Genomic DNA, 21,595 nt, shown 5'->3' on the forward strand with positions numbered 1-21,595 from the left:
TTCCTCCAAAGATTTGCTATAAATCAATATGTCATCAAAGTAAACTACCACAAATCGTCCAATGAAAGCACGTAAAACTTCGTTCATTAACCTCATGAAAGTACTAGGTGCATTAGTTAACCCAAAAGGCATGACTAACCACTCATATAATCCAAACTTAGTTTTAAATGCTGTTTTCCATTCATCACCCAATTTCATACGAATTTGATGGTATCCACTACGCAAATCAACTTTGGAGAATATTGTAGAGCCACTCAATTCATCAAGCATATCATCTAGCCTAGGAATAGGATGACGATAACGAATAGTAATATTATTAATGCCTCTACAATCAATGCACATACGCGACGTACCATCCTTTTTCGGCACTAAAATGATAGGAACAGCACAAGGACTAAGGGATTCGCGTATATAACCTTTGTCGAGCAGTTCTTGTACCTGACGCATAATCTCCTTCGTCTCCTCTGGATTGGTACGGTATGGTGCACGGTTGGGTAGCGAAGCACCGGGAATTAAGTCAATTTGATGCTCAATCCCTCGAATAGGTGGTAATCCCGGTGGCACGTCTTGTGGAAAGACGTCAGCGAACTCCTGCAAAATGTTAGTGACAGCAGGGGGCAAAGAGGAAGGCACGTCCTCGAATGAAAATAATGCCTCTTTGCACACAAAAGCATAGCAAACAGATTTGCTGAAATCTAGCTCATCAATATCAGATTTGGTGGCAAGTAAACATGCACTTTTCAATTTAATTTCAGAAACAACAGTAGATGATTTATTATTAGGCTTCATTTGGTGCTCAAATTCTTTTGCCACAATCTGATTTTCACTCTTATTTGTCTCCTGTTTTGCTTTATTAGCTCTATTAATATCATCTTTCAAAATGGAATCAGGAGTCATAGGAAGCAAAGTAATATTTTTATCGTTATGAACAAGAGTATACTGATTGTTTCTACCATGGTGTACAGAATTTTTATCAAATTGCCATGGTCTACCAAGTAATAAGGAACATGCTTGCATAGGTACCACATCACAATCAACATAATCAGTATATGTAGAGATACTAAAATGCACACGAACAGTACGTGTTACCTTAACCTTGCCGCTGTTGTTGAACCATTGGATGTAGTAAGGATGTGGATGTGGTCTTGTGGTGAAAGATAGCTTCTCCACCATCTCCATGCTAGCCAAGTTATTGCAGCTCCCTCCATCTATGATCACGCGAACAGAACGTTCCTTCACAACTCCCTTTGTATGGAACAAATTATGCCTCTGATTTTGCTCAGCTTGTGTAACCTGCACACTCAAAACACGTTGAGCAACTAAACTTTCATACCTGTCAGCATCTTCAGGAGCCATGTATTGCGTCTCATGATCAGAATCGTCTCCACCGTGTTCGTCACGTGTAATAAGAGCCAAAGTCTCCTCATCATAGTCACTAGCGGACTCATACCCACAATCCTCAGTAACAATCATCACACGCTTAGATGGGCATTCTCTCGCATAATGACCTCCACCCTTGCAACGTCGACAAATAATATCATGTGTTTGCCCTGTTGATGCCATGGATGAAGAAGAGCTCTTTGCAGGCCCAGAAGGTGTGCTCTTGGCAGATAGTGGTGATTGTGCCTGCTTTATTGTATCACGGTTGGAGGTGGTAGCCAACGGAGGCGCCGGTGTAGCAGAACGTGTGGAAGTAGATGATGCACGTGGTGTCCATGATGAAGGTCGACCTGCAGAAAAGTTAGTCCGCGCCAATGCCTGTCGATCCTGCACTTCACGTTCAGCTTTACAAGCAAGATGGAATAAACGAGTGATATTAGTATACTCCTTATACTCTAGAATCGTCTGAATCTCTCTATTTAATCCACCCATAAAACGTGGAAGCATAGCTTCATTCTCCTCAACAATACCACATCTAATCATGCCAGTTTGTAATTCCTGATAATATTCTTCTACAGAATTTTTTCCCTGTCTTAAGCGCTGCAATTTTTGAAGTAATTCACGTTGATAATATGGTGGAACCCAACGAGTACGCATAGCAGTTTTCAAAGCAGCCCAAGTAGCCGGAATAGGATATAATCTACAATGCTCAGACCACCAAACACATGCAAAACTAGTGAATGCACAAACAGCAGCAGGAACACGTCTCTCCCCGGGATATTGTAAACATGTAAATCGTTGTTCAGTTTCTAACTCCCAAGTAAGATATATATCAGGAACATATCTACCCTCAAATGGTGGAATATTCAATTTTAGTTTAGGGAGATGGTCATGATCTCGTACCTGAGGGTGCGCCCTACCATTGCCATTATTTGCATGTGGACGACCTGGTGGTTGTTGTGCTGTTGGTGGCACGTAGTTCTGATTTTGATCAACCTCATCCTCATAATCTCCCACATAAGCATCCTCCTCCACATCAGCAGTAGGAGCCACAGAAGTATCAACAGCAGCACCAGCAGTTTGGCCCGACTGAAGAGGGACACGGCTCGCTCGGCGGAGGGCTGTTTCCCGACGTGGAGGTAGTCGGTGTTGTTGCTGTTGTTGCAGAGGTGCGGCAGGAGCAGCCGGTGGTGGTGGTGGAAAACGCGAAAGCAATTCAGCAAACTTGTTATCGAGCTTTGTTTCAAACGTCTTCTCCATGCCATCTATCTTCTCCATGGCCTCTTCAAATCTGTTTATCACATCTTGCACCTGTCCATTCATCATTTGCTGAAAAGTATCATGAAGCTCCTTGTCCGTCAAGTTCTCCCAGTCAGTCTCGTCAGCTTGTGATCCTGGCATGGTTAGCAGCAATAGAAACACACAAGAATATGATCCTACAGACTACTAACAAGTGCTGGTGGTGGCGGGTGTCACAAATCCGTCAAGCAAATCTCAAATTCTTACCAGTTCTTACCCAGCAGCAGGCGGTGATCGGCAACCGTTGTAGTCAAAAACTCTCAAAAGCTTGGATAGAGCGATTGCCAGGGAGAGTCAAACGCACGATGTAGATGTGTGTGGAGCTGGGAAGGCTTATAGTATGGTAGCAAAAAGGGTCAGCAATAATCAATTCAGAGATGCAAAGTTGAATAAACGCTCAACGACGGTACTGTGCTGGTCCTAGGCTAGACCGTACTAGAGACACGAGCCTAGAACACTAACAAAATCACGGCGCTGCACGTAAATAAGGGAAAAGCACACTCTGGAACTTTTTTTTCGCTCTTTTTTTTTGTGCTCCTTTTTTTTGCGCTCCTCTTTTTTTTTGCGAAAAATCACTATAATGGCGAGTGTCTCAAAACTCTTCCCTCGTCAAACTGATAGGATGGGCACGAAAAAAAAATTCACTTTTTTTCGGAAATCAGGGCAGCGACGAAAAGTGCGACAAAAAATCACTATGATGGCATGTGGCTCAAAAGACTCAGAAAAGCCTAAAAATAGGATAGGGAAAAAAAATTTGCCCGTGAAAATTTTGGCCTAAAAACTGCCCGGGGGTCTCCAGACTCTTTTTTTCCGAGACCTACTCAGGCAAGGAAACACGAATCGGAATTTAGATTGATCTCAAGAACAAACCTAATATGAGAAGAACTCGGATTGGTGGTGGATATATGGTTGTGGTATATGGCAGCGGTGGTGGTATATGGTAGCGGTGGTGGTATACGGATAGAGATTGGTGGTGGTATATGGATACGGATTGGTAGTGGTATATGGATATGGATTCACAGCGGTGGCGGATAAGCAAAAGTGGTAGATGGGCGATGATGATGGTGCGGCGGCGGCGTGACAACTTATGACCAGAACTCGAAACTCTAAAAGACTAGACTCTAAGACCAGCAACTTGACACGACGATGCAACCGCAAATTCAACAAAGCAAAAACCCTAAAAAGATTATGCAAAGGCTCAGATTGGTTCGGATATGATGAACTAACCCTAATTTTTTTGTGTGGCTTTTTTTCGTGGACTGTAGGTATGAAGAACAGACTCGATCTAATCTACGAAAAACTGTAAAAATCTCACCGAGCAACCTGGAAATCTGATACCACTTGATAGAGGCGAGGGTGTCCCGATGTTTCGATGAGATGGTGGCTATCGTTTTCTGTGGGAGTCGACCTTGACGATCCGACTACAAACGTGCGAGACGTCGCGCCTTAGCAATCGCTAAACCAACTTCCAAGGGTTATTGACCACGCCGGAGCACGATCAACCTGACCACGAGGGTCTGTTTCCTGCGAGCAAACAAAGAACAAGCAAGAAACTGAGATTGCAATCGGGATATTGCGAATATAAGATGAAAGCTTTATTGATCAAGGTGGGGTTCTGTGACGTCTTGGTCTGGTCGTTGGACACAAACGAAGTACGCGAAGTTGCAGCTATGGCGAACTTTTAATCTAAACAAAACCCAAAGTCTAAACGACGCCCTAAGGGCTGTATATATGGAGGAAGAGGGGGGAATTTCGTGGCCCTTGAGGGTGGGGTCCGAAACCAACCCTAACTCTTGTTTCCCCACACATACGGACTCTAAAAATAGCCTATACTTAAGTATTTCGAAATTACATGGGCCTGGCCCATTAATAAGGTGACGCAGCACCTAGAATAGCCTATGGACAAATATTACGAAGTGGCATCTTGTATATTTCGTCCGAGGCTTCATGCACTCCTTATGGCGGCTTCAAAGTCCTGAAATCATCACTTGTAACTCTGTTCTTGATCCCCTTGCGCATGCCATCAACTCCATGCGTGTTCTTGCTCCAATGTTCATCCTTCTCCAAGCTAGGCCCTTCATTTGTAAGCAAAACAAATGTATCCAATTTAGGCAGCATCATAATCTCATGGACATTAGAATCATTACCAAGAAACGAAAGTACCTGGTAATTTAATTGGCGTGCGCGAGCTCTAGTAATTGGTCCAGTATATGTAACAGTAGGGGCTGTGGGTGTAACAATGGTATTGATGTCCTCATCAATTTGCTGAAATTTATCATGTAGCTCTTTGTTTGTCATGTTCTCCCAATCTGTCTCATCGGCTTGTGATCCTGCCATGGTTAGCAGCAATAGAAACACACAAGAATATGATCTTACAGACTACTAGGAAGTGGTGGTGGTGGTGGTGTATCACAAATCCGGCAAGCGAATCTCAAATTCTTACCAGTTCTTACCCAGCAGCAGGTGGTGATCGGCAACCGTCGTAGTCAAAACTCTCAAAGCTTGGATAGAGCGATTACCAGGGAGAGTCAAACGCATGACGTAGATGTATGTGGAGCTAGGAAGGCTTATAATATGGTAGCAAAAAGGGTCAGCAATAATCAATTCAGAGATACAAAGTTGAATAAATGCTCAACGACAGTACTGTGCTGGTCCTAGGCTAGACCGTGCTAGAGACGCGAGCCTAGAACACTAACAAAATCACGGCGCTGCACGTAAAGAAGGGAGGAGCACGCTCTGAAGTTTTCTTTTTTTTCACTTTTTTGCACTTTTTTCCTCTCTTTTTTGCTCCGCAACAATTTTTTTCGAAAAAGTCTACAAATGGTCTAAAAACTGCCTAGCCAGAATTTTCCAAACTTAGTTTTTTTTTGAGTTTGGAACTATTTTCTTCTGTGGGTAGCACGAAAGTTCGGGAGTCCTACTCTGTCATGACTCGGAGTATCGTGTGATCTGGAAAGCCAAAATAGAGTAAGAAAATACTGGACTTGGACTGGTGGCGGAGATGAATCTGGTGGAACTCGGACTGGTGGCGGCGATGAATCTGGTGGAACTCGGACTGGTGGTTGTATATGGTGATGGTATATCTGGACTCGGATTGGTGGTTGTATATGGCAGCGGCGGTGTATATGGTGGGGTGGTGGTATAAGGCAATGATGATGACGATGGTGCGGCGGCGGCGTGACAACCTGTGAACAGAACTCGAAACTCTAAGGGACTAGACGCTAAGACCAGCAACTCGACATGACGATGCAACCGCAAATTCAACAAAGCAAAACTCTAAAAAAGACTATGCAAAGGCTCAAATTGGTTCGGATATGATGAACTAACCCTAATTTTTTTGGATTTTTTATGGACTGTAGGTATGAAGAACAGACTCGATCTAAACTTCGAAAAACTGTAAAAATCTCACCGAGCAACCTGGAAATCTAATACCACTTGATAGAGGCAAAGGTGTCCCGTCTTTCGATGAGATGGTGGCTATCGTTTTAGAGGAAGTCGACTTTGACGACCGACTACGAACGTGCGAGGACGTCGCGCCTTAGCAATCGCTAAACCAACTCCGAGGAGTTATTGACCACGCCAGAGCACGACCAACCTGACCACGAGGGCCTGTTTCCTGCGAGCAAACGAAGAACAAGTAAGAAACTGAGATTGCAATCTGGATATTGCGAATATAAGATGAAAGCTTTATTGATCAAGGTGGGGTTCTGTGACGTCTTGGTCTAGTCGCTGGACACAAACGAAGTACGCAAAGTTGCAGCTATGGCGAACTTTTAATCTAAACAAAACCCAAAGTCTAAACGACGCCCTACGGGCTGTATATATGGAGGAAGAGGGGGGGATTTCGTGGCCCTTGGAGGAGGGGTCTGAAACCAACCCTAACTCTTGTTTCCCCACACATATGGACTCTAAAAACATCCTATACTTAAGTATTTCGAAAATACATGGGCCTGGCCCAATAATAAGGTGACGCAGCACCTAAAATAGCCTGTGGACGAAATTTATGAAGTGGCATCTTGTATATTTCGTCCAAGACTTCATGCACTCCTTATGGTGGCTTCAAAGTCCTGAAATCATCACTTGTAACTCCGTTCTTGATCCCCTTGCGCATGCCATCATCTCCATGCTTGAACTTGCTCCAAGGTTCATCTTTCTTGTCCAAGCTAGGCCCTTCATTTGTAAGCAAAACAAATGTATCCAATTTAGGCAGCATCATATTCTCATGAACATTAGAATCGTTACCAAGAAACGGAAGTACCTGATAATTCAATTGGCGTGCGCGAGCTCTAGTAATTGGTCCAGTATGTATAGCAGCAGGGGCTGTGGGTGTAACAATGGTATTGATGTCCTCATCAAAAACCTAGCTAAATTTCTGTCCTAACTTTAAAACATAGCTAAATTTAAAAACCTAGGGTTCATATGAATTAAGTAGGGTTCATACCTAATTTGTCCTAGCTAGGGTTCGATCATAACCTTCATTATTCTAAGAACCTACAAATATTCAACTATATAGGATTCAAAATAACTAATCTCTAATAACTATAACTAGGGAGGGAGGGAGGAGGAGGAAGGAGGGAGGAGTACCTCTCGGTGGAGGAGGGCCGGCGCAGGGGGGGGGGGGGGCGACCGGCAGGGGAGTATGGCCGGTGCGGGGGGGGGGGCTGGCAGGGGAGGAGGGCCGGCGCGGGGAAGGGCAGCCGGCAGGGGAAGAGGGGCCCGCGTGAGGGAGGGCAGCCGGAGTAGGACGCAGGGGGCGCGGCCGGATCGGGGGACGATAGAGGGATTCGATCTGTGAGTGTGAGCATGTGAGTGTGTGAGCTAGAGGGGAGAGGGGCGCGCGGGCCGGTGTGGGAGGAAGCAGAGGTGGGCTTAGCGGCAGCGCGGGGGAGGAGGCTCGGCGCTATAGCAAAAGCTGCAACAGGGGGCCGAGAGCGTGGCCCATCAACATCAGCGCTGGCAAGGAAATCCCGCGCTAGTGCTAACGTGCGCTTGTAGCGCTGGTGTTGTCCAGCGCTACTGCTAAATAGCAGTAGCGTGGGGTCTCTAACCAACGCTACTGCTAAATGTCTACCTATAAGCATTTTCCTAGTAGTGTTCCTGTGGCTTCACACTCGCATGATTTTCCTATTCTATGAACCTGTGTGTGTGTGTGTGCGCGCGTGTGCGTGTGTGTGTTTAACAACATGTGTGTGTGTGTTAGAGAGAGCGACAGATCGGCCTACTCCTACAGAGAGATGGTGCATAGTGTACGATTTTAGCCGCGAGAGTCGGTGCATCCTCTCGTTTCTGGGCGTCCGGTAGGGACAGGTGGACAACTGCCACGCCCGCACATGGCCAGCCTGGCCCACCCAAAGCCCCTCCATCGCCCGCGCGCGCTTCCTGCCCGAAACGGTCAGCGCCGCTCCAAAGAATCGGTGCCGCATTCATGCCCGGGCAGAGCGGACGTGACCTATCACTGGCGCCTGCATTGAAGGGAGAAGCGGATTCAAGAGTGATGGTTGCTTCGTCCGTCCAACTTACTGCTGGGTCTATGTGATTTGGCGGCTCACTGGTCATTATTATTGAGGTGGTAGGACTGCTGGATGTCCCACGCTTTCGGCGAAAGGAGGTACTACTAGATTACAATTTTCTCCATTCTTACAGCGGAGGAGTGCAAGAGCAGTGAAAACACGCGGGCTCAGTGATTACATGGCCCACCTCACACTACAACTTTATTTATAAATGACGTGGCACCTACTACTCGTTCTCCTATAAACCTTGCGCTTGGCATCTCCAAACTATTAACCTTGTGATTGGCTCTTCGCCTCTTCGGGAAGTCGAGCAATAATGGTACTGCAGTATATATCGTTCTGGCTATATGAGACCAAATGAATTGTTGCACGTCCACCACGTGGCGAGGGTCGAGAGGCGAGGGAGAGTGCGTACTATTACGTCCGTTTCAATATGGACTACATACGGAGCAAAATGAGTGAGTCTACACTCTAAAATACGTATATATACATCAGTGTTTGGAGTATGTACTAGTAGTTCATATTGAAATCTACTAAAGGACATATATACCAAACAATATGATAATCTCTCTAACAAAGGTAGGGACGAGGAGTAAACGGAGGGAGTACTAGTAAAATTTTCTCCTTGTCCTGCGAGCCACCACGCGCGTGGGCGAGGGAGCGGGCGTAAGGCATAGTAAGCAAGCTTCACCTCATCCTTCGAGCCATCGCGCCTGTGGGCGGGGGAGATGGCGTACAAGCAAGCTTCTCCTCGTTCTGCGAGTTGACGGGACACATCAAAAGTACTCCAGTGTATAGAGCCTTGCCTCTAAGGTAGGCCCCACATGGTTTGCCTCTTTTTTAAAATAACGTGTCAAGTCGCAATTTGTTTGTTCATCCGTGGTAGACGATCCTCCCTCCATCTAGTGGACAACCAGTACACGTGTCAAATTACCACCTGGGCTGCCTTTTCGTATAGAAATGAGCTCCACCGTGTACCCGCGTGGGTGTGGTTGGGAAAGAGACGGGAGTATGTGCGCCGTGCATGCACCTCTTCTCTTCATGCACGTCCCCCACCTACGTGGGTGTGTGAGAGAGATACAAACCTAGACAAATGACTTGTGCGTTCGTGAGTGTTTTTTGTTTTTTTTGGGGGGGGAGGTTGATTTCGTGAATGTATTTGTGGGAATATGTGTCGATGACATCTCAAACAAAATTTTGCATGCAATGTGTGTGAAATGGAGGCCTATCCATATCATATATAGAGGGTCGGGCGATCCACGAGAAGAGAGGGAGGGGTCATAGATATCGATAGAGTCGAAGAGAGGATCAAGTGGGTTGGTGCGAGATCGATGAAGAGAGCCATCAAAATTGTGTGTGTGTGCAAGTCAAAGATATAGGGCTACTAACCTAGCTACCGGAACGTCATATGGCACAGGTCAAGTTTGTGTGTGGCAGGGAGACATGACTAGAGTGCTCGATGTATCGGTGTGTGTGGGGGGGGGGATGTGTGGGGGGAGGGGTAGGCAGATGCCTAACTACAGAGGTAGAACGACTCGTATATGTGTTGAGAAGGAGAGACCCAGCTATGTCTTGAGGGAGATCGGTCGACATCCATACATAACTGAAGGACGGGAAATAGGATGTGATAGAGAGAAAGAGGAGAGGGAGAGAGGGAGGGAGAGGGGTAGAGTGCTGGATGGGTGATGGAGTTACTTCTCGAAGATGGTGGGAGAGTGGGGAGGGTGAAACTGCTATATTATTAGTAAGAGTGGGGATGTGTTTCTGTGTGCCTGTGCGTGATAGATCTGTCGGGACACATCCATGGATGATAAAGGGGAACCATGTGTTTGGTAAGCAAACCTAACTAGATCGGTATATCAATTGTTGTTTGTCGGAGGAAGGGAGAGACATAACTAATGAGGTAGATCGATCGACGCATGGGGAAAAACGAGTTATAAGGAACTGGCTACCTATATGTATAGCGGGAGATCGGTCGGTGTACATCCATTCGTTAGAGGCAAATAAGGCCTGACGAGACGGATAGACAGAGAGAATGGAGCTAGGAGGTGGTGCGAGAGGCCCATCTGCTAGCTAGATAGGGGGAGGAGTGTGCGGTTGTGAGATCGATGAAAAGAGGGGTAAGAGTTTACACGTGTGTGGGACCGTATGAGAGACACGAGGCAAGGACACATAAAGGAGGAGATTGAAGGTGCGTGTGTATGTTGTAGGCAGACATCGCTGGAGAGGTTTATCGATCGGTGTGTGTCGGAAAGGAGTTGTGGAGACTGTGGGAGAATGACCTAAAGAAAAAAAATGAATGTGCGTGATGGATAGAATGCTGAGGGAGGGGGAGGGCGAGGAGGGTGTGTGCATGCACGAGAGAAAGTTAGTGATAGCTACAAAGGTTAGAGGATTGTGTGGATGTAAGAGACTAACAAAGATCATAATTTGATATGAAAGTGGATTCATATATTTGAATAGGAGATCATAGTGTTTTAAACATATGCATGCATGAATATAGCGGTGATACGCGTGTTGTGGTTTTGCACATGTTATACCATAATGTGATAATGCATGGCGTTTGCAACTCACAGCTAAATGTCGAACAATCTAAACCATACTATACATCGAACAATCTCACATTTTATTTGAATTTGTGATAATGTGTGGCGTTTGCAGCTTACAACTAAATATCGAACAATCTAAACAATACTATATATCGAACATTCTCACATTTTATTTGAATTTGTGGTTATGTGTGGTGTTTGCAACTCACATCTAAATACTTGTAGGCGTAGGGGCGGGGCACCATACATACTGTGATAAATACATTATACATATGAGACATGGTTATGTTTGTGAAGATCTAGCTAGAGCTTGAAATGTACTATGATTTGAAATCAACATAAAGTAGATTCAAAAAATCGAGTTTGAGTTCATATAGTACACATAGTTCATATGTAACTCGAGACTAATCATGTGGTGTGCTGTGAAGATAATACACAAACGATGGTTTAACTTGACAATAATGACGATTGTAGATCTTATTAAAACAGAGAAACGAATTCAAATGCTTTGACTTCACAACAATCATCATTGTAGATCTTATTCAAATAGAGAAACGAATTCAAATTTAGTTCATATTGAAGCGGTAGTATATACGTTTGGAATGCACTAAAACGTCCATTTGAGTACTAGGTTGCATGCATTATACACGTAGCGAAATATTTAATTGAACATAACATGAATTCAAAGTTTTGAATGACATTTATACTGCGAATTGATTTGGTACAATACACGTTAGGCTTGTTCGGAAATTTCAACCCACGCCTTGTTAGCCCGAAATATTTAAGATATATCTTTGTCTCGTTGTGCTCCGACAACTCGTGTTGCTGCTCTGCTCTTGCTCTCGGTCCCCTGCCTGGTCTGCTCTTGCTCTTGCTCTTGCTCGTGTTGCTACTCTCGCTCTTGCTCTTGCTTGCGATGCTGCTCCGATTTAGCTACACTTCAGTCGATTGAATCGACTTTTGGGTTAGTCAATTTTCAGGGGGTGGGGGGCTCACCGAAGTTAAGGAAGAACCAGCCGCAGCGGGGAGGGGGCTCGCCGGAGAGGTACCCCACTATCTATCTTAGGGTTCAGGGTGGGGGTGGTCGTCGATGGTGGTGGGGCGGTGGCATGGGGATCGCCGGAGAAAAAGCTCTGCACGGGGGGGGGGGGGGGGGGGCTACAGGGCTGGTCGGGGCGGCGGTGGACCGGCGGTGGGGAGTGTTTTTCGGGCGGGCGGGCGGCGGGGGGCGGCTGTTTGGCTGGTGGTGGCTGGCAGCTGAGGGGGGTGGAGGTTGAAGCTGAACTGCAGGCCCTTGATTTCGTATCCAACGGCTGCGAAATCGACTAACCAGAGATGAAAAAGTTAGTCGACTGACTTGTAGCCTCACCTCAAGTGTGTTCAGTCTCAACAGTAAAATTCAGCTTCGACAACAAAATCCAGTTTCGACAGTTAAGTTCAGTTTCGACAGTTAAATTCAGTTTCAACAGTTAAGTTCAGATGATAAAGGCAAAGGTGTCCCGATGTTTCGATGAGATGGTGGCTATCGTTTTCTGTGGGAGTCGACCTTGACGATCCAACTACGAACGTGCGAGACGTCGCGCCTTAGCAATCGCTAAACCAACTTTCGAGGGGTTATTGACCACGCCGGAGCACGATCAACCTGACCACGAGGGCCTGTTTCCTGCGAGCAAACGAAGAACAAGCAAGAAACTGAGATTGCAATCTGGATATTGCGAATATAAGATGAAAGCTTTATTGATCAAGGTGGGGTTCTGTGACGTCTTGGTCTGGTCGTTGGACACAAATGAAGTACGCGAAGTTGCAGCTATGGTGAACTTTTATTCTAAACAAAACCCAAAGTCTAAACGACGCCCTAAGGGCTGTATATATGGAGGAAGAGAGGGGAATTTCGTGGCCCTTGAGGGTGGGGTCCGAAACCAACCCTAACTCTTGTTTCCCCACACATACGGACTCTAAAAATAGCCTATACTTAAGTATTTCGAAATTACATGGGCCTGGCCCATTAATAAGGTGACGCAGCACCTAGAATAGCCTATGGACGAATATTATGAAGTGGCATCTTGTATATTTCGTCCATGGCTTCATGCACTCCTTATGGCGGCTTCAAAGTCCTGAAATCATCACTTGTAACTCCGTTCTTGATCCCCTTGCGCATGCCATCAACTTCATGCGTGTTCTTGCTCCAATGTTCATCCTTCTCCAAGCTAGGCCCTTCATTTGAAAGCAAAACAAATGTATCCAATTTAGGCAGCATCATAATCTCATGAATATTAGAATCATTACCAAGAAACGAAAGTACCTGGTAATTTAATTGGCGTGCGCGAGCTCTAGTAATTGGTCCAGTATATGTAACAGTAGGGGCTGTGGGTGTAACAATGGTATTGATGTCCTCATCATCAGAGATGAGTGGCTGTTGTATACATCTAGCAGTTTGTGGTTATGTATTTTACGTCATCTATTGGAGATGCTATTAGAATTCCACTCAGGTTAACATTGTCTCTCTTGTCCTGCTTCAGCCTCGGCGTCGTACAACTCACCGGAGCTGCTCCAATTACGAACCCCTCCATCACAGTGGAGCAGTACCTCGGGCTCCATCTCCAGACGCCTAAGATCTTCTTCCCCTCCTCCGACAGCCAAGTCAGTTGGAGCATCCTCACCGGCCAACCCAATCACGTTGAGATCGACATGGCTTCACCAAAAAGGTTGTACACTTCTTGTGGTTTGACTTAATCTCACCATGCTTCTTTGCATCCTGTGATCTTCCAATTCTTGTGAACCAAACACCCAGATTGGCAGAAATCCTGTGTTTTTAAATTCTCTATTTTGCACATGCATTCCTATCCTATTCCTGTCTATTTCCTATCCCTGCATTGTTAGAATCCTCAAATTCAAACAAGCCCTTACACAGTTACTTCTATTAAAGATATGTGTCAAAGAAAACCTTGTGTGGTTTTTCCTGCTCCTGCGGTGTTGTGTTCCACCCTAGCTCAGCTGCTCCAACGACGGAACGGCTCAACACAGAAGGGATCCGCTCTCCAGACTGTCTTTCGCTGCCTCAGATCTTCTTCCCTGCCGCCGGCAGCCACGACAACTGCATTACCATCATCAATTGAGCAGATGACCTTGAGGACTACACAGGTCCGCAAGAGAGGTCGCACTCTTCCGTGTCTGCTTACTTTATGCATCGCTTAATATGATGACATGCTACTTTATCGTCGTGTTCACCTATTAGACTCCGACTCAGGTCCAAACTTATGCTGAAACTTGAGTTTTTAAATGGTTGTGGGGTACATATTGGGGCAGCAATCAGTACTATCTATCTATTATCTGGTTATTCTCGGGTCTCTACTATGAGTTTCATGTTGGGTGCAAACAAACATTAAAGGAGCCATTATCTGTATTTTTTAACTAAAGCTATTATCTGTCTGCTATCATTGGTTTTGGGTCTATCCACAGTTTGCTACCTTCACTCTGGATTTGTGCATGCACTCCTTACATAATCTCACTATGTTTTATTCCTATGCATGTCATTTATTATACACAATGGAACTGAACATGTAGAGCAAAAGAGACGAGCCTTGCATGGCAATAAAATTTCATGCAGATGTCGCTCCATGGTGGGCGCAAAGGCAACCCCCCTCCACCCATTTCGGATCGTAATCAAGAGGAAGATAACTGTTCTGAGAGGGATTCAGAAGGAGAAGACCACTCCTATTTACCCCATGAGGTCTTCGCTCTAACTTGGCATGCTGATGTTGGTAATATCATGCATATGGTGCCTTGCATTGCTTACTGTATACATCAAAGATGTCATCTGCTTAGTTTAGACATGCTTTGTGTCAATGCCATCTGTTTAGTTTCTTTGTCGTATATGTGAATCATGCAATGCCATCTTGTTTAGCCAGGCATCATATATGTGAATTTTGCCATGCCACCCTGGTTAGCCAGTCATCTTATATGTGAATTATATCATGACATCATTTTTTATTACATGTTAAATTTGTCAACAATTTTAGTACATTCAATTACTCTTCCTGTGCATCAGCCATTTGGCACGGTCATGGAAAAATCTGGAGTGGAAACAAGGTCTTCAGAGCAGACAATGCTACCTGATGAAGCGCATGTCTTGCTGGTTATAGATAGCTCCTCAGAGGAGGATTCAGAGACAGATGACCAGTCCTAACCCCCCCTGAGGTGCATGCTCTAACTTGGCAGGGTTATGTTGCTCATATCGTGCATATGGTATCTTGCATTGCTATGTCATTTGCTTAGTTTAGACATGATTTGTGTGAATGCCACCTGTTTAGTGTCTAATTACCATATATGTGAATTATGCAATGCCATCTTTTCGCAAGACATTATATATGTGAATTATGCAATGCTATCTTGTTGCAAGGCATTTTATATGTGAATCATGCAATGCCATGCTGTTTAGCCAAGCGTCATATATGTGAGTTATATCATGCCGTCCTTTTTTGTATTTCTCATTGCTTTTGTCGACAATGTTTGTATATTCAACTGCTCTTCCTGTGCATCAGCCATTTGAATTGGTGATGGAGAAATCTGGAGTGAAAACAATGTCTTCAGAGCAGACAATGCTACCTGGTGAAGCAGATATGTTGCTGGTTACAGATAGCTCTTTAGAGGAGGATTTAGAGGCAGATGACCAGTCCTATTATCCACCTGAGGTGTATGCTCAAACTTGGCAGGGTTATATTACTCATATCATGCATATGTTGTATTGCAATGCTTAGTTTTTACATCATATACATGATATTGAATGCCATCTCCTTAGTTGACACATCATATATGCGATTGCCCTCTGCTCACTTCCTTAGTATATAAATCATATATTTGAATTATATCATGCCATGATGTTTACATAGACAGCATGTATTTGAATTATGGCATGCCAAACCATTTTCTAAAGACATAATATAGTTATATCATCTCATCCTGTTCACATAGTCATCATATTTTGAATTATGTCATTCTATCCGTGAATTATATCATGCCATCATGTTTCCATCGATGGCATGTTTGTGATTTATGGCATGCCAACCACTTTAATAGACACATCGTATAGTTATATCATGTCATCATGTTTACATAATCATCATATTTTGAAGTATGTCATTCTATCCTGTTTAGTTAGCCATCATAGATGCGAAATTGTGTCATGCTATCCTTTTTAATTAGCCATCATATATTTGAAATTATGTCCTGCTATTCTATTTGGTTAGACAACATAAATGTGAATTATTTCATGCCCTATTTTCTTCCCTACTATCCAATGCACCTGTCTATCTTACAATATCTGTACATTCAATTACTTTTCTTGTTTATCAGCCATTTCAATTGGAGGGGGTGATGGCACTATCTGTGGGAGTAAAAACACGATCTTCAGAAAAGATCGTGCTACCTGTTGATGGAGATAGAACCACGGTTGTACTTGCCCAAGAACCAGCCCCACCACACATAACCTAGACTCACGCAGATTGTACCCCTACCCAGTTGGACAGAGAACCAGCTACACCGCTTCTAACCCCAACCCCAGCAGATAGTAACCCAGTTCCTGTTGACACAGCACCGTCTCCACCACAGAGCACCCAAACATGAGCAGTTAGTAAGGCAACTGCAGTGCCCAAAGCACGAGGACCACCACTCCGAACCCCAAGTCAATGCTTAAAGCAGAATAAGAATTGTTCTCAGGTCAGGTTCCGTAGCTATGGTTCATACTACTTTGCTCTTGCATCACTGTATGTACTCATACCAACTAATTTTAAATTTGAAGGATGCAATTGAAACTCCAATGGCGCAACAGGTATGTTTTAAACCTGTTTCTTTAATGTGTTTGTTGTTGTAGCTTGCTCTATGTTGATTTCAGTTTCAATTGAATAAACAGTTATGTTCTCATGCCATGCACATTACAAGTGTTGTTATTGCTGTGTAGTTTCCCACACTTATATTCTGTCTATATTGCTTTGTCTTAAATAGATATGATTCGAACTGTATCTATCTTGATTTGGCAACATAAACTACAATGATATAGACCATACAGTGACCATACTACATAGATATATGTTTGTTTCATGCTGTTATCCTGTCCACCTTACTACTGAACTGGTTTACCAAAATGAGTTTCATATACTACATTGTAAACCTGTGATGTGTTTGTTTGTTTCTCCTTTAGAACGCGGATAAAATATTGGAGAAGAGTACCCTGTTATGCAATGGTAAAGGAAGTAATGCAGATCAGGTTCAAGATAGTGAGACATCCCTATTGTTCTTCAAGAAAGCTGATAAAAACTATATTGAAGACACTGAGACAACCCCAAAGTCCTGTCTTGATGTAGTGTTCGAGTTACTGGCTACTACTGCTGGCACCAGCTCTTCAAACTCGCTGCCTGAATCAGTTCGACTTCTTGAGTCTCAACTTCAAATTGAAAGACATCGATCAGATGTTATGCGACAGGAAGCCGAAGGACTGAGAAAGTCCCTGCAGAATTCAGATGCATACTTTCTGGTGGAACAACAAGTGCTGGAAGATTTAAGCGCCAAACAAGAGAAAGTTAATAAGCTTGCTAAGCATCTTGCCAGCATTATGGGTACCCAGGATATTGTTTCTTGTGCTCTTCTGAAGTGGTTTCAGTTCTGGACTTGTTTTGCTGCAGAATTTATATGCTGCTTTGTTCCCTATATTTTCACTTGTGGCGAACTTTGATGCCCAGTGGATGTAATATATGTAATATCCATGATAGCCTAGCGTAAGTTGCTTGCTTATTTATTTCCATTGTCTTGTTTATTTGTTTTCTTGTAGTCAGTGCAATTTTTTTCCACGGTTTGCTAGTGGTCGCAATAACCTATTTTTTAAAACTAGGCCACATTAAAAATGGGCTACATATTTACTATAGTTAACATGGGCCTCCTACAGGCCGTAGAAACAATGGGCCTTCTACGAAGCATAGACACAATGGGCCTTCTACGGGCCGTATGATCGGTTGGCCAAACATGGGCCGATAACAGACCACATTATGGTTGTAAATGAGCTAGAGTTGAAATCGTCCGTTCATGGGGCGACCATAACGGGCCGTCGTTAATAGGCCGTATTTGATGACACTATGAAAAATGGCCCAACATATTAACGGGCCACAAACGGGCCGACTGTAACCACGGTGGTATTTGGCCCACAAGCAGAAAATGATAGTAACGGGACGAAAGTAAACGAATGCTGGAAATGAGCCCAAGAATAAATGGGGCCCGAGAAGGCCGAAAGATAACATGGGCTGGAAATAGCCCAACGGAATAATGGGCCGTTAATGGGTATAAAGTGATACACTGTTCATTACGGGCCAGTTTTACCACGGGTCGTTAATGGGCCGAGGGTTACTAAGGGCCTCATATGGGCCAAAAGACGTCATGGGCCGGAAGTTAAAATGGGCTGGAATTATATTGGATGGCCCAGATGACGCTACTGGGCCTAATTCGGATAGGTCGTAAATGGGCCCCGGGTTAGTGGGCTGGAAATGGGCTATACGCGAACAAGCCGTTAATAGGCTTGCCATGGGCCAGCCTGCCACCTTTTGACCAAGTCAAACGGGCCGACCTTTTCATAGGAATGGGCCTCTATTGGGCTGTGCCATGTGTTGACGTATTATAGGCGCTTTGGGTCCAATGAGTGGATGACATCTGTCCCAACGGTGAGCCGACACGTGTTTCCTCCAGCCAATGATGATTTTACACGTGGAAAATCCCCATTGGTCGGGGCTGTTAACGGGTTATCGGATCCAAAACTGGACCCAATAGCTTAACGGCGTTCTGTTACGGTGGATGCCACGTGTCGGTCACCCTTGATGAAAGCACTTCTGTGACGCGCGATTTATCGTCATGGAAGTGGACACTTCCGTGATGATAATTTTGGTAATCTCATGGAACATTTCTATGACAGCACAGGTATGACTATCTTGATTCTGTCATCAATTTGTCATGGATGTACATGCATGACAGAAAACGTGACCTACTATGACAAACATGTATCATCACGGAAGTGTATTTTTTTGTAGTGGGGGTAGGCGCGCCCCCTGCCTCGTGGACTCCTCGTATGTTTCTTGACGTCCACTCCAAGTCCTATGGATCACGTTTGTTCCAAAAATCACGCTCCCGAAGGTTTCATTCCGTTTGGACTCCGTTTGATATTCCTTTTCTGCGAAACACTGAAATAGGCAAAAAACATCAATTTGCACTGGGCGTTGGGTTAATAGGTTAGTCCCAAAAATAATATAAAAGTGTAAAATAAAGCCCATTAACATCCAAAACAGATAATATAATAGCATGGAACAATCAAAAATTATAGATATGTTGGAGATGTATCAGTGGTCATGCATGCCCATCATCTTTGGTGAAGAGGACCATCCTGACCGTACCACTGCGGTAGGATGTCTGCCATTGTTGGTCTCTCTAACAATTCGCAACCTCAAAGTCACAAAGATGTTGGTTGATGACGGGGCTCGTGTCGGCGTTCTGGGACCGGGGTTGCCCAGACATGCCTGCCTGCGGGCCTGTGCGTTGCTCCACCAACGGCCTGGTATGGCCCATCTTCAGCAACAACCAGTCAAGACCCTCGTGAGGGGCCAAGCCTCGCGAGGCGGATGACACCAAGACCTCCCCGGGAGCAGCCTCACTAGGCTGGTTCCCGAGGAGCGGAGATCTCTATGCAAGGGGCACCTCGCGAGGTTCATGTGACGTGAGCCATGACGACCAAGGCCAAGCGGGCGCTAGCAGGCACAGTGTACCAGTTTCCTCTTTCGTGCTAAAGAGGCAGGCGCAGGCGAGGAGTCCCGAGGCATCAGGCAAAGGTTTCCATATCGGTGCAACAAGACCAAGACCAGCAGGACGGCAGGACGGAGGTCACCACGGAGCCTACAACAGCGTCACCACCAGAGCCTTTGGCAGGCGAAGACCACCTTTTGTCAGGGCAGCTTGTACTAGTTGTCTCCCTTCAAACTTGGCCATTGTGGGATCCCTTCCCTCCTAACATTTGGGAAGAGGACTAGGGCCTCTATAAATAGGACTAGCCACCACCGTAGGGAGGGATCGACTCATCTTGGATCGGATCCATTCCATTCTGACATCCACCAACGAGCCAAGCTAAAGAACACCTCTTCTCTTGAGGCTGTTCACCCATTGTACTAGTTCATCCTTAGCCCGTGAGGCAGTCCACCAACACCACACTGGAGTCGGGTACTACACCGCAAGGTGGCCCGAACCAGTATAAACCCTTGTGTCTCTTGTTCCTAGGGTTCGTCGAGCTAGGCCATGAGATCGTTGAGCGAGCGAGCTAGGGAGAGAGTGTTCTTCGTGCGCACCCTAGAGTTCGAACCTCAAGGGTTAGCCGGAACTAGCAATCTGACATTTGGCGCGCCAGGTAGGGGTGCGCTGAAGCCTTTCTTCCGACGATCGACGAACCACTGCTCCGCCGCATCCATGGCCGATGCTCGCCGAGCCCGTGCCAAGCGCCGGGCCGCCCTTGCCGCCCGCGTCGCTCAGACGGCGCTCGTTGGTGGACCACCATGCCGTTCTCCATCACCCGCTGCCAACGCCGCCACAGGCCTGGCGGGAAACGAGAAGCAGGCTTCATCGCTGCACCCCTCTGTGCGGCGGGAGGATGCACCGCCACCCCATCGCTGACTCCGGCCGGATCATCGTCCCACGCTTGTTGCGCACCCACGGATGCGCTGCTCATGGCACGCGAGCTCCTGCATTACCGCCCGGTCGATGACCTCTACGAACACTGGCTGGACCGGATCGCTGAGCTCGTCAGCGCCGCTAGGGGCCCTCCCGCACCGTCTCTCTCGCTGCCTTGCCCACCTCCAGCCGCGGGCGATGTAGCCCATGGAGCGCCTCCACCACCTCCACATCAAGACGCCGCCCTTGCCCCAAGACACGCGACCCCATGGCGTGCCCCACTGCGCAGGGCGCTCGCGAACAAAGAGAGAAGCTGCCAAGAGATCTCTCGGCCGCAAGAAGACGCTCCTGCGCTCCCTGCACCACCACGTCAGGATCGCGCGCCGCCTGCGGCGGTGACGCTTGGGTACCAAGACCGGGATCCGCCTCCACGGCGGGTTGCCGCACCTTCACCCCCGAGCTGCACAGCATCGTCTGGCCTGGTAAGTTCAAGCCCGACCTGCCTCCGCGCTACGACGGCACCCCCGCCCCTGCTGAGTTCTTGCAGCTCTACGAGCTGAGCATCAAGGAAGCCAATGGCGACGAGAAGGTCATGGAGAACTGGTTCCCCATACTCTCCAGGACGGCGCGCGCTCGTGGCTCCTGAACCAGCCTGCGGGATCGATCTACTCCTAGGGCGAGATGCGCGAGCACTTCGTCGCCAACTTCCAAGGCACTAGCGACCGCCCACCTGCCGCTGGTGACCTGCAGCACATCAAGCAGCAGCCAGGGGAGACCCTATTGGGGAACGTTGCAGAAAACAAAAATTTTCCTACTCGTTACACCAAGATCCATCTAGGAGTTCATCTAGCAACGAGTCATCGGATGCATCTACATACCTTTGTAGATCGCGCATGGAAGCGTTCAAAGAACGGTGATGATGTAGTCGAACACGACATGATCCAAATCACTGATGACCAAGCGCCGAACGGACGGCACCTCCGTGTTCAACACACGTACGAGACGGGAGAAGTCTCCTCCTTCTTGATCCAGCAAGGGGAAAGGAGAGGTTGACGAAGATCCAGCAGCACGACGGCGTGGCGGTGGATGCAGGGCGTCACAGTAGCAGGGCTTCGCCTATACTATGAGGGAGAGACGTAACGGGGAGAGAGGGAGGCGCCAGGGGCTGGG

The 21,595-nt window shown here is 46.3% G+C and overlaps 1 pseudogene; it reads left to right on the plus strand.

Annotated features, from left to right (window-relative positions):
- The window catches only part of LOC147990646 (uncharacterized), a 177,925-nt pseudogene extending 157,497 nt beyond the window's left edge, over positions 1–20,428 (plus strand).
- The last annotated feature ends 1,167 nt before the right edge of the window (positions 20,429–21,595 follow it).

This window comes from Triticum urartu, chromosome 1A (genome assembly GCF_056163025.1).
Source record: "Triticum urartu cultivar PI428250 chromosome 1A, HENAU_Tu73, whole genome shotgun sequence".
Taxonomy (NCBI): Eukaryota; Viridiplantae; Streptophyta; class Magnoliopsida; order Poales; family Poaceae; genus Triticum; species Triticum urartu.